The sequence below is a fragment of the Bombina bombina genome, chromosome 4 (genome assembly GCF_027579735.1).
Source record: "Bombina bombina isolate aBomBom1 chromosome 4, aBomBom1.pri, whole genome shotgun sequence".
NCBI lineage: Eukaryota > Metazoa > Chordata > Amphibia > Anura > Bombinatoridae > Bombina > Bombina bombina.
This window is the reverse complement of record NC_069502.1, coordinates 758,688,384-758,702,077: the sequence shown is the minus strand read 5'-3', so window position 1 is coordinate 758,702,077 and position 13,694 is coordinate 758,688,384.

Sequence of the window (13,694 nt, the reverse complement as noted above, 5' to 3'; positions counted from 1 at the left end):
TATTGTTATTTTTACATAGTTTTATTAAAGTTTATCCTGTTTATATTTAATTTTCTTGTTTATTTTTTAAATTTATTTAAAATCAGGTTTAAAATGTATTGTACACACAGACAAATGTAAGTAAAACAATTATAATTTTTATTACATCCAAAATATTAACAAAATTGAATCAAAATGGCATTATAGAAAGTAGTGCTCACGGCCAATACAGTATTTTTTGGGGTTTTGAATAAACTTTTTAACATACCAAAAAATGACAATTTTGGTGGCCTCAAAAAAAACCACAAAAAAAAACTTTTTTTTATTTAAAATGCAATCATTGATTATCTGTTTTCCACTACATAAGTATTGTAGAGATTCTGAACCTGTGTATTTAAATTCATTATAGTATCCATTATTTGTTTAATATCTTCACAGACAGAGGATTGAACTTGTGATACAACTGGTACACTGGAATCTAGAGAAGGGACAAAAATTTGAAAAAAAATTAAGGATTATGAGAACATGTTTAAAATAAAAACAGATTATTTATAAGCAGGTAACAAAATTGTATTACCATTTTGGTTAGAGGCGGTATTATCCATAGATCTACTTGTCTGTGTAGATTTAGAAACCATAGATATGTCCCAGTCATTATCAATATCAGAAATATTGGTTGAGTTTTTCTCACTACTTGCATCTGGAATATATATTTAGAAATGGAGGTATGTATTTTGGTATTGATTTGACTATAAGCTATAATATAGTAAATCAAAAAATTTATAAACAATTACCTAGTTGAATTGAGGGTGAAGTTAATGACATCCTTTCAGGAGCATTATTTGCTTCATTGTCACTATCTATGAAAGATTAATAAAGAATTCTATATAAAAAATTGTAAGTAGAAAAATGGTAATGGTACAAAATATAAGAAAAATACCTTCTGTAGAAGATATTTGTATTATTCTTGTGAACCTTGTTTTCTTCTTTTTCTGCAAACTTTTATTGGTTTCTGTAAATAACACAACAAGCTAATCATGATTAAATTTAACAGTTGTATAACTATAGATATGTAAACCATGGTTCTATTGTACCTTGAGGTGTATGAACGACAGTTAGGCGCCTGACACCTCCTTTATGTGGGGACAATTGTCTGTCAAGCAAAGACAGTGGCAAGGGTGGGGATCTAGCCTCACTTCTAGGTGTCAAATTTAGAATAGGCCTTACATAACGTGGAGGAGGAGCACCACAAATATTTTCTTTCTTCTTATCTGAAATAGAAAATTTGTACATATGTTTGTTTAAAGTTTCTTAGTTTTAAAATGTGTTATTTAATAAAGTTTTCATTTTTCGTGTGTTAGAATGTTTATAGTGTTTCCATTTGTTTTAAATTAAAATGGACATGAAAGTGATATGGTACACCTATTTATTCTTTCAGTTCTCATATTGATGATGAACTTTGCATAGAATTTATAATGTAAAAGAATAACAAAATTATATAGCAGTAAGAAACAGTATGGACATGAAAGTGATCACTATGGTACACTGAAACCTACTTTTAATTTCAGTTCTCATATTGATGATGAACTTTGCATAGAATTTATCATTTAAAAGAATAACAATTTTATAAACTTACATGTCCTTAAAAGGCTCCTAATAGATTGGTAATATAGTGGTTCTCGACGTTTAACATCACTGTATCGTCTCAAACATTGACGCCTGGTCCTTTTAATTTTTGATACACGATACATTCTGCGTATCATTTCATAGATAGTTTTGTCCCTTTCATCTTGAATGACCCCCCGGACACCCCCTAAGCGTTTGGGAAAATATCTATCCATTACGTACACTAGAATTATCATTTCCCCAGATGTGAAAGGTGCAATTCTCTTCATCCTCCCTGGTCCCATAGCAAATTTCTAGATGGGTGTGTCAAATCCCAAAATGTTCTCAATATCGCGTTATTCACTGTCTCTATGCAACATTATTGTATATTTGCTAAATTGTGAGAATTCTTTGGATACAATTATAAAAAAGTTGTATTATTTATTACCATTCTCAAGTAATGATAAATGTAAATGAAGTTTGATGTATATATTTTATTGTGTAATAGAGTTATCAATAGTGTAGTGTAGTTTTTTTTGTTATGTAGGACAGTCATATAATTATAGATCTTTATGATTATTTGGTTTATATAGTTATTGTGCAATATGTTGGTTTTAAATAAAAATTAAAGTTTTATTAAAAAACAATATCCAATGTGACCGTTTATTATAATTTGTTAACTTATAAAAATAAAAACAAATACAAAATCACACAAGTATATGATGAAAAAAAAAGATTTTATTCAGAAAGTGAAAATTTAGTTTTTTATTCAAAAGACCAAAAAATAGAAGTCCTGTGATTACAATCTTTTGATGAAATCAATCCTTAAAATAGTTCTCTGCGACAACATTTTTGGCATTAATAGCCTGTCTTGTTGGTGCATCATTACAGATGACCTCAGGGAAGTTCTCAAATGATATATCATCTTCATCAATTTCAATTCCTCTTCTTATTGCAATGTTATGCAGAATGCAGCATACAAGAATAATTTTTGCAACCTTCTCGGGAGCATACTGCATGACACCACCTGAGTGGTCAAGACAACGAAAGCGCATTTTTAACAATCCAAATGCTCTCTCGATGATTCCTCTGGTGGATCTGTGTGCCTCGTTGAATTTCACCTCACATCTTCTTCGAGGATTGTTATAGGGTGTGAATAACCATTCTCTACTGAAATAACCAGCGTCCCCTATGAAAAAAATTAAAAAGGATTAACATTTCAAAGATGATAAAGATGATAATTTCAATGAAAATTAACTATTTTTTTAGTTAAATCTATCATAACAATGCATGACATAAACTACGTTTGACAATTATAATAATACTGTAACATAACATCCCTAAAATATAATTACCTAACAGCCATCCTTCAGGCATCTCTCCCTCCTCAAACTTCCGATATAACCCAGACTGACGCAAGATATACGAATCATGGCAGGATCCAGGGAAGTTGGAACGGACACTGATTATTTTCATGTTATGGTCACACACCATCTGAACATTGAGGGAATGGTACTGTTTTCTGTTCCTGAAAACTTCCTCACGTTCTCTGGATGGTTTGACTGCAACATGGGTGCAATCGATGGCTCCAAGTACATTGGGCATTCCGGCCATTCTATAAAAATTAGACTTCACAGATTGCCACTCTTCTGGAGTCGATGGAAGGCACACGTACCTTGGAAAGACGACCATCAAAGCATCAATAACTTTGGTTAGGTGCCTCGAAAAAGCAGACTGGCTGATGCCAATTATAACGCTAGACACAGCTTGGAATGAACCGGTGGCAAAAAAGTGTAAGGCTGCCAACAGTTTTAATAGTCCGGGTATGGCTTGTGAACGCGCTGTCATTGGTTCAAGGTATTCTGCTATTTCATTGTAAAGTTGCATAATGGCTTCTCTATCCAAACGGAATCTCTGGATAATCTCTCGATCAGAAATGCTTTCCAAACCCATACGTGGAAGGAAAACTCTAGGGACTCTAATTCTTCTACCTCTCCTTCTCTGCAAGTTGTTAACCGGTGCCTGTATAGCCCTTCTTCCTCGTAATTGAATTAATCGGAAAAGAAACATGTGTAAAACTGTCTCCATCTTCATTCACTGATCCAAAAACCAATAATGCTACAATAGTAGTCTAGTCCTTTCACTTAGGTACTTCTACCTGGCGTCAGGTTGATAACCCCTATAGTTTTCTATTGTATTCGCTACCTAAATGGTCGCGAAGGAAATCACGCGAAGTTACAGTGAAAGTTGGAGCGGGCGGATTAGTTGTAACATTCATAATTTCCGATTACAGCGAATTTACGTGCGATCGAACATGTAGTAAGTGGAAAAAGGCTTCGGAACGATGAGTTGAGTAAAATTACGATCGCTGATGAAAAATAGTGGTTTTTCGAGCAGATCGCAGATTGATACATACGAGAAGCCGATCGTGAGCGAATTTTGACGCGGAAATACAGACGGACGGTCACTTCGAAGCTTAGTACATGGCGCCCTATATCCAAATATTTCTCTGCGGCGAATATTTCTCTCATTCTAAAGAAAGGTAAAAACCCGGAAGAGCCGGCTTCCTACAGACCAATTTCTGTCTTAAATATAGACTATAAAATATTAATGGCAATTATTGCAGCAAGAATCTCTAAATGTTTACATAATATTATTCATCCAGATCAAACTGGATTTATGATAGACAGAAATCCAACAAAAAATATACGTAAAGTAATTAATCTTTTGGATTACGCGTGGAATGTAGATCAGGGTAGGAAGAAACCGGTATGGCAAGATGCGGCTATTCTTTCCCTGGATGCTATTAAAGCTTTTGATTCAATTATTTGGGAATATTTATTCAGAACATTAGAGCAATTTGGGTTTAAGGGAGAATTTCTACACTTCATTTATAGAATATATCATAATCCAATATCTTTTTTACTTATTAATGGGACCCTTTCATCCAAAATAACTTTACAAAGGGGCACTAGGCAGGGGTGTCCGTTGTCCCCCTTGCTTTTTAATATTGCACTAGAACCTCTAGCAATTCGGTTCAGGGAAGTGTTAATGGGATGCCAGTTTGGTATACATTCCCTGAAAATCTTGTTATATGCGGATGACGTGTTATTATTTCTAGCCAATGTTCAGCAGTCTATCTTACTAGTTTTACAAACTCTGAAACTCTTCAGTTCGTTCTCTGGGTATAAGATAAACTTAGAGAAGAGTGAATTATTGTGCTTTAATAATAGACTGATAGTAACACCTAGTATCCCCTTTAAACAGGTTGATGCTATTAAATATCTAGGGCTGGTTTTACACAGGAATCCCAGTTGTTGGTATAAAGCCAATTTTGAGCCACTGTTTCAAAAGATTGCTGCTGATTTACAACTATGGGCTGCATTTCCATTGTCTCTGACAGCGCGCGTTATGTTAATCAAATCTATCATCTTTCCACGTTTGTTATACCCGCTTCAGAACTTACCGTTGTTTATCTTAAATAAGGATCTAAAGCTAATTAACTCCCTATTTTCTAAATTTATCTGGAATAATAAAAAATCACGATTGACCTTGGGGAGACTTATGCAAACCCCTGGAGGGGCTGGTTTAGCGTTACCTAATCTTAAACTTTACAATTTGGCGGCGTTGGTTAAATAGCAATAGATTGGATTGCCGGCTCTAATATCGTTTCTTCCGAAGAGATAGAATCATTTGTAATTGCACCATTCTCATTAAAAGCGATCTTGCATTGCAAAGTACAGAAATTGCAGCAGAATATTAGCTGCCTTATCTCTATAAAGAATGTAGTATATGCATGGCAAAAGTCCTGCGCAATTTTAGATTTGGACTACTCTTTTTCTGATTTTTTACCTATTGTAAGTAACCCGAGTTTTCTTCCAGGGATATATCAAAAAGTATTTAGAGACTGGGCAGAAAAAGGTTTACTCTATGTGAAACAATTTCTTGACGAAAATTATCATATAGTACCTGCTGAAGATATTTTTAATAAGTACAGTATACCTAGATCCAATTTATTTGCGTATTTTCAAATCCGTCATTTTATTTTAGACTAGAAGTGGCGGCTTACATCCACAATAGCTTGGGCCGATATTAAACTTTGTATACAAAAGTTTACTACAGGTGATGCCTCGATCTCCCTGTTGTATGATATTATGTTGAATAAGCAGAGTCTGCCCATTAGGGATAATTTATGTAAATTTTGGTCTGCAAGAATTCCTGTGATAGATTTTGAAAATATATCTCAAAGCTTTAATTTGCTGCAGAAATGCAAAGTACCAATGGCCTGGAAAGAATCACATATGAAGCTGATTAACGACTTTTATATTTCACCATGGAAGATAAAAAAGTTTTATCCTCTATCGGGTAATATCTGCCCACGTTGCGCATATTATAAGGCAGATACACTCCATATGTTTTGGTCTTGCCCTATGGTCAGACAATTATGGCTGAAGATAATATATTGGTTTAATAAATTATACAAAGTTACAATATCGCTAGCAGTAGAGGATATTTTCTTTCTATATCCTTTCAATGATGATTTTAATAGGAACACCATAGAAAGCCTAAATACAGTTATATTAGCAGTTAGATTCTGTATACTTAAAAATTGGAAAAGTAAGCGTTTATTAGGATTAGTTGAGGTGTTTAAAATATTTCAGGAGCAGATTGTCTTTGAATCTTTCCATCTCCATGATGCCTCTGAGAAAAGAATTAAGAAGTTCTTATGGAGATGGTCACCGGTTATCTTAACCTATCCAAGTGTTATTCAAAAAATGATTCTCTCCCCCTTTCTAGCATCAGTAAGTTTTGCAGAATTGACTCTATTAAATGTCTTTCCACATAATTGGATCAAGTAGCCTGGAAGGGTTGATATGGAGGGATAGTTGGAGGTGGGGGAGAGGAGGAGAGGATTGTCCCCTTTTTTTTTTTTTTTTTCTTTTTTTTTATATATATATGTGTATATTTATATGATTTGGTTATGTGTTGAATCTGTAAACAAGGTGATGTAAAAACCCTTTAAAAAAGTTCAGCAGTGTATGTTAATAACGACAAAACTTGATAAGGGTATCAGGCAATGATGGTTAATTTATATAATGAAGCAATTATTTTTGTATGTGTTTATTTTTTCTTTTTTCCTGTTTTCAGCTCTGCTTCGTTATGTTATTCTTGTTGATTTTCGCCCTGCGTGATGTAAAGAATTGTAATTTGATTTGCTTTTGTTTGACATACGCTGTTGGTTATCTATAAATAAAAGTTTAAAAAAAAAAAAATGTGATATCCAAGGAATGTAATTTCAGGTGAATGGAAGGTACACTTTTCGGGTTTAACATATAAATGGTGAGCCAATAATCTTGAAGGAACTATCCTAACATGTTTAACATGTTCAGCTTCGTTTGCTGAAAATATTAGGATATCATCCAGGTAGATAACTAGGAATGTGTCGAGAAGATCTCGAAATACATCATTGATGAACCTTTAGAAGGTGGCGGGGGCATTACACAATCCAAAGGGCATCACTGTGTATTCATATAGGCCATATCTGGTGCGGAAAGCAGTTAGCCACTCATCACCAGAACGTACACGTATTAAATTATAAGCTCCCCTTAGATCAAGTTTGGTATAGATAGATGACCCATGTAACCTCTCGATAAGTTCTGGGATGAGTGGGAGTGTGTATCTATCCTTTTTAGTGATTTTGTTGAGCTCACGGTAATCAACAATTGGGCGAATGGTTTTGTCTTTATTTGTGACAAAAAATATTCCAGCCCCAGCAGGAGAGGTGGAGGGTCTAATGAATCCTTTTCTAAGGTTCTCGTTAATATATTCTTTTAGGGTATCGAGCTCAGGTTTTGAGAGTGGGATATATGACCGAATGGAACCTTTGAGCCAGGAATCAGATCAATGGGGCAATTATAATCTCGGTGTGGCGGTAGTGTTTCTGCTTCTTGTTTAACAAATACTTGTAGAAAATCTGAGTAAATAGAAGGAACAGATTGTTCTGAGATAGATAATAGGGGTTGAATTGGGAAACATGTTGATGTACAGTAATGAGAGTTAAATTCCAATTTTTTTTCTACCCAATGTACAAGGGGCTGGTGTTTGTTTAACCAATTTAAACCTAATACCACAGGAAAAATAGGAGAGTGTATAATATCAAAAGAGATAAATTCTTGATGTGAATTATGTAAAGTAGTTAATAAAGGAATTGTCTGGTGAGTGATAGGCCCAGACTCTAACTGTTTACCATCTATTAAGCGTACAGAAACAGGTTTTTTCTTTGCAACAATGGGTATTTTATTTTCCTTAACAACATTTATATCTATTTAACTGGCATAAGCTCCAGAATCCAAAAACGGCATCAAGGCAGTGACGGTTTTGTCCCCACTGTAAAGAAATATTAATGAGGAAATAGGTAGGATTTAGTGAGGGACATTCAGATACGTTGTGTTTTTTGGCTGCACAGTAGAGGCATAGTCCCATTTCTTTTCTGCGTAGCTTTTCTTCAGGGGAAAGTGGGCCTTTAATAAAGCCTATCTCCATAGCTTCTTCTTGACTTTTAATGGGTTGAGGATAAGATTTTAGGGATGTAGTTTTTGTATGAGAGTCAGGGGTAAATCTTTCTTGCTTTCTTTCCCTAAGTCTTCTGTCTATTTTAATTGTAAGAGAAATCAGTGCTTCTAGTGTTTCTGGGATGTCTATTCTTGCCAGCTCATCTTTGATATTTTCAGATAGCCCTATTCTAAATTGATTTTTTAGTGATATCTGATTCCATTGGGAATCTCTTTGCCAAATTTTAAACTCAGAAATGTATTCCTCAACAGGCCTCTTATGTTGCTTTAAATTAGGCAGCTTAGTGTCTGCAGTAAGCTGCCTGTTGGGATCTTCATATAAATCTGACATGGCTTTAAAAACATCATCTATAGAGTTCAGAATAGGGTTATCGTTTTTCTAAGAAAATATCTGCCCAAAGTCGAGGTTTATCTCTCAAAAAAGATATAACGGTGAGTACCTTTATACGGTCATTTAGGAATGTTTTTGGTTTGAGTGTCAGGAATAGTTTACAGGTGTTATGAAACTGCCTAAAGGTTTTCCTATCCCCAGAAAATTTATCAGGTGGGCGAATTGGAGGATCAGGAGTGCTATTATCAGAAGGTTTAACTGCACTTAACCCTTCTTTGATTATATTTCTAAGTGTAAGATTTTCTACTTGGAGTTCTCTCAAACCCTGACTTAACTGATCCACTTTATTAGATAGGTCCATAAAATGAGCGTTTAAATCCCATGGATTCATCATGTTGATTAAATCAGCTGAATATTTCTGGCTTGGTATTCTGTAACATGTGGTTGAAAGTTGGTTACTTTTTGTTATTTTCTTATGTTTAATTAATCTGTGAATCTTGAATAAACCAACAAGCAAGTCTAATGTGAATGTCTCCTTAAATAAATTTGGAGTATGTTTCATATTGAGCTATAGGCAGTTGCAAATATCTTAAGCAATTCCTATAACCTCTCATGAATTTAATGTTTAAAGTCAATATGGAAGCTTGAACTATGTAGTTATAAAAATTAACAGGAAGTTCAAAACAAATAAAGACTTTTTACAAAAATACGGGTATAACTGCAGTAGATTTAGGTAGGAGACAATATATATATATATATATATATATATATATATATATATATAAATACAAGCTGAACTAGTTTAGGCAGCTTACTGGTGTAAGATTAAGCAGTTCTAATCTTTGAAGAGAGAGTCCTGGGGTCTCTAGGTTCGAAGGTGAGGAGGAGTTCAAACAGGCAAGTGAACGCTGGAAAGCAGGCTGTGATCTGGAGCAGAACACACACACAGAGGAAGCAGCTCGTTGGAGTGACGTCACTCTGCAGCGTGGAAGGATTCCTGTATGCAGGCAGAGCAGCTGATTGCAGCAAAGGTCAGAGATCAGCTGTAACGGCTTCTGAGTTGGAGGTAGCTGGAGACAAAGTAAATTATGCCAGCAAGGTGAGAAGGTGATTCGAGTGAATATAAATAATTCAAAAGGTTAAGGCAATGGAGACAGAATATGGTTCAATTCTGTTTAGGACACAAGGAGCAAAGGTAGTTATGGCTGGATACTTCAATACCAAGCAATAATATGAAGTATCCAGCGTAATTTATAGGCCTGGTGAAAGAAGGAACCTCCCCTTAAAGGGGTAGTATGTTACAGGCTGATAGGTATGCATCCTTTAGGTCTAGTCTTACCAGCCAATCTTTGTTGTAAAGACAATCCCTTAAAAGATGAATACCTTCCATCTTGAAGTGATTGAAAACAAGGAATTGATTTAATTCTCTTAAATTTATAACGGGGAGAAGAGATCCTTCTTTCTTTTTCACAAAGAACATGTTGCTGATGAAAGAGTCTACTGGAGAAGGAGCTAGTTCTATTGCATTCTTCTCCAGTAGCTCCGATATTTCTAAATCTAGAAGGGATTGATCTTCTGTGGAGAATTTTATCGGGATAGGACAGGAGTTTTGAAAGGGAATTTGAATAAAATCCAATGGAAGGCCGGATACGGCTTGAATAACCCATGGGTCTGATGTAATTTTTTGCCATTCTTTTATAAAATAGATAAGTCTGCCACCTATTTTTTGATAGGAAAAATTTGTGGAAATAAAGATGGGAGAACTTACCTTGGAATGGTCTCCTGGTATTCCTGAAGTTCCTTGAACCTCTGTTGAAGAATGTTCTGTTTCTTGATGGAAAGAAACTTGCGTGTGAGGAAGTGGAAGGGACAAAATTTTGGAAGTGGGACCTGGATATATTTGAGTAACGGCAGGAAAAGCGGTCCCTGCCTTTTCCAGCCCTGGGGAAAACCTTAGAAGGTTGAGATTGATAGAATATCTTTTTGGTATTAGTCTTGATTTTATTAAGACTGTTGAACATATTTACGTAGGAGCTGAGCTGTTGTAGACCAGCATCTCCGAATAAGAGGCCATCAGCCTTAGGGCCCATTTCAGTGGGGGCGAAATCTGAGATTTTCGGATCAAGACATCTTAAAAGGTCTCCTCCTTTGAGTGGATAGGGAAGTATTGGCATCTCTGAGAAGGTAAACCAATCTTTGAATCCATTCCCTAGAGAGGTATGGCTCCAACATAGAATCAGAGGAAATTGCCTCTTCGGATAATTCAAAGAGCTTAGTGACAGGACCTAAAGTATCTAATAATTTATCCTGACAAGATTTTAAAAATCTGTCAGGACCTCTTCTTAAATTCATATTCTTATTACCTAAATTTAAGTAAATTTTCGTCAATGTTAGGTGTAATATGAGTGTTGTGAGGGAGCTCAGGGTGGGGGCATTCTGCTTTTAGAATATTCTTTGCTTTAGAGGAAAGGGGCCTGCGGATATAGTAGTCTAAAAATTTTGAAACCCTTTTAGAAGGCTTCCATTGAGAGGATCTGGGATGTTCTAGATCATTAGGGTCAGTATAGGGATCTCCAAAATTATCTATAAGTTTTACCTTTTTAGACTTAGACATGAACTTAGGTTTCTTTAATTTAGGAAAATCTTCTTCAGAAGAAGTAATGACATTAAAATTATCTATTGAATCATTAGAAATATCCTCATATTTAGGATAGTATTTTTCAATTTGCATGTCTGAGACATCAAGATTATCAGATGAATCAGAATAAATTATAATTAACTCTCTTATAATGAACATGAGATTTATCATACAATTTTGACTTAACATTTTTTAATAAATGCTTCTTTTTGGCTGAAGCTTTTCTAGGAATATTATCATTAATCTCATTCACAGAGTTAATTGCAGATTGAAATTGCATCATCTGCTGTTTGAAAGGCTCCAGAGAGCTGTCAATTAATTCTCTAACTGATTTCTCAGAAAACTGAGACTTATTATCATCAGACATATTTCAATTAAAATAAAGGAATTATTGCAAAAAAGCCTAACAGCAATGAGGGCTTAATAAAGTATTTTTTATAATTAAACTAAAATACTGAAGTTTTAAATTTTTATTATATTATAGTTATAACTTATGCTAAAAATCTATCTATTAAATAATATAAACTTTGAGGATAATTTAGAGTATACTATTATAAGGAGGGAAAAAACACAATATATCTTATTGCAAATAAATACAAATGTTGCCAAGTGAGTGAAACAAACTGCTCCGGTCAAAATCTGAGGTGGAATGAGGGCGGCAAGGAAAGAACCTGTGATTGACAGGTAAAAAGGCGGGGAAAATACGTCACGCAAAATGGAGGCGTGACAGAAGAAGGGAAACAAGATGGAGGACGCAACCGGAGGTCGTTGCGCACACAAGCAGGAGAAAACTAGTCACAAGGAGATACAGCAGGGTACAAAACAAAAAAGGAAACCGGAAAGGTAAATAAACAAAATATAATAAAAAACGGACAAGAAAAAAACCAATGAAAAAGAAAGTTACTGAAATATTAGCGCAATATATTAACGCAATATAACAGAATAAAACAATAAAAGGGGTTAAAAGAAAATACAAGGGATAAGCAAATAAAGAAACATATAATATAAAACAAAAAAACAAATCTAAAACGAAAACGAATAATACAAATAAAATATAATGAAATGAAAGTAAACTTTATTATTATGGTAATACACAATATACTTATCTCTGAGCAGCAAAGAGAAAAGAGGAAGATTTGACAGTTACTGGTCATTTTATGAATTACTGGACTCTTCTCATTGGTCATTTTTGTCTATTACATTTCAAACTTTGTTTTCATTGGTTTATATGTTATATTCATTCTTGTATTTATTGTTTGTTTAAACTTAATGTCCGTTAAAATGCTGTCTGTAGTAAAGTGAAAAGATATATAGCAAAATAGGAGTCTCTGTCCTTGTAATAAAATCTGGACTAGATTCTTTACATTCACTGTAAATTAATTAATCTGATAGTGCTCACCTGGAGTGTGCCAAAGCTATAAAGGTCTTGTTAAGTAAGTAATGGGTATTATTATGTGCTGGAGTTTAAAACACTGGTATGGACCAGTGTTAAACTCTTCATGCTGGTGGAAACTGTTTAACATCGGAGCAATGTTTCGATGTTAACACTTGCTTGAGAAACAAAATCGCACGATCGTCAATGCTATCACGTAATTTCAAGGCTGGGATCAGATCATGGGGGACTGTCTACGATGCTAGGTACTCCCAACAGTTCAATTTGCCATTAAATAGGAGGAGGGTACAGGACACCAAAAAAGGTAAGACATTCCATACAGTCCTAATGGCGTTAAAGCCCAGCACTGTAAGGAAGGCATGATACATCCTAATGGCGTTAAGTAGTTAAACAGTGGTGGCTCTGCACAACATAGTAATTGGGTGGCGTGGTACCCGCTAAAAAAATATTGCTGGCTTGTTCACCAAGATCTGGGACATCTGATTACTTAACTGGTCAACTCATGCCCTTAAATTATCTTTATTACTAGGACTTGGTCTACGATTTCTGTGGTAGGGTGGTTGAGACTGATTGAAATTATCAGAGTCAAAACTGTTCCCTCCCTGGTGATTAAATTGGGCCCTGGTGATTAAATTGGACCCTGCGATTACCTGTCTGGTAAACCTCTTAGTTCTGGGGTACCTGTCATTGTAAGGCGTATTCCCCCTATTATTAAGAGGTTCTCTCCCTCATTTGGTGGGGTGTCTAGGTGGTTTAGGGTTTGTATACCACCTCTGTATATGTTTTTTTCTGGGATTTTAATCCCAACTGGTCGTGTCACCCTAGTTTCTGCTACTATTTTAGGGTTATATTTATTAGCCTTTTTGGCTTCCTGCTCAACGCCTTGCTGAATTTTATATAATTTTGTGCTTTCCTCAACCAACCAATCTAAGGATTTACCCTTGCTAAATTTACTTTAATGTTTGAGGGCAATACGTCATAGAAAATTTTCTTAAATTCAGGATGTTCAAAATAAGACATCCTTTCTGTCATACTGTAGGCTTGCTTTAATATATATATATATATATATATATATATATATATATATATATATATATATATATATATATATACTCAGAGCCTCCAAATAATATGTTGTGTATATTAATAATGATAAATATTGATTAAAATAGTCAC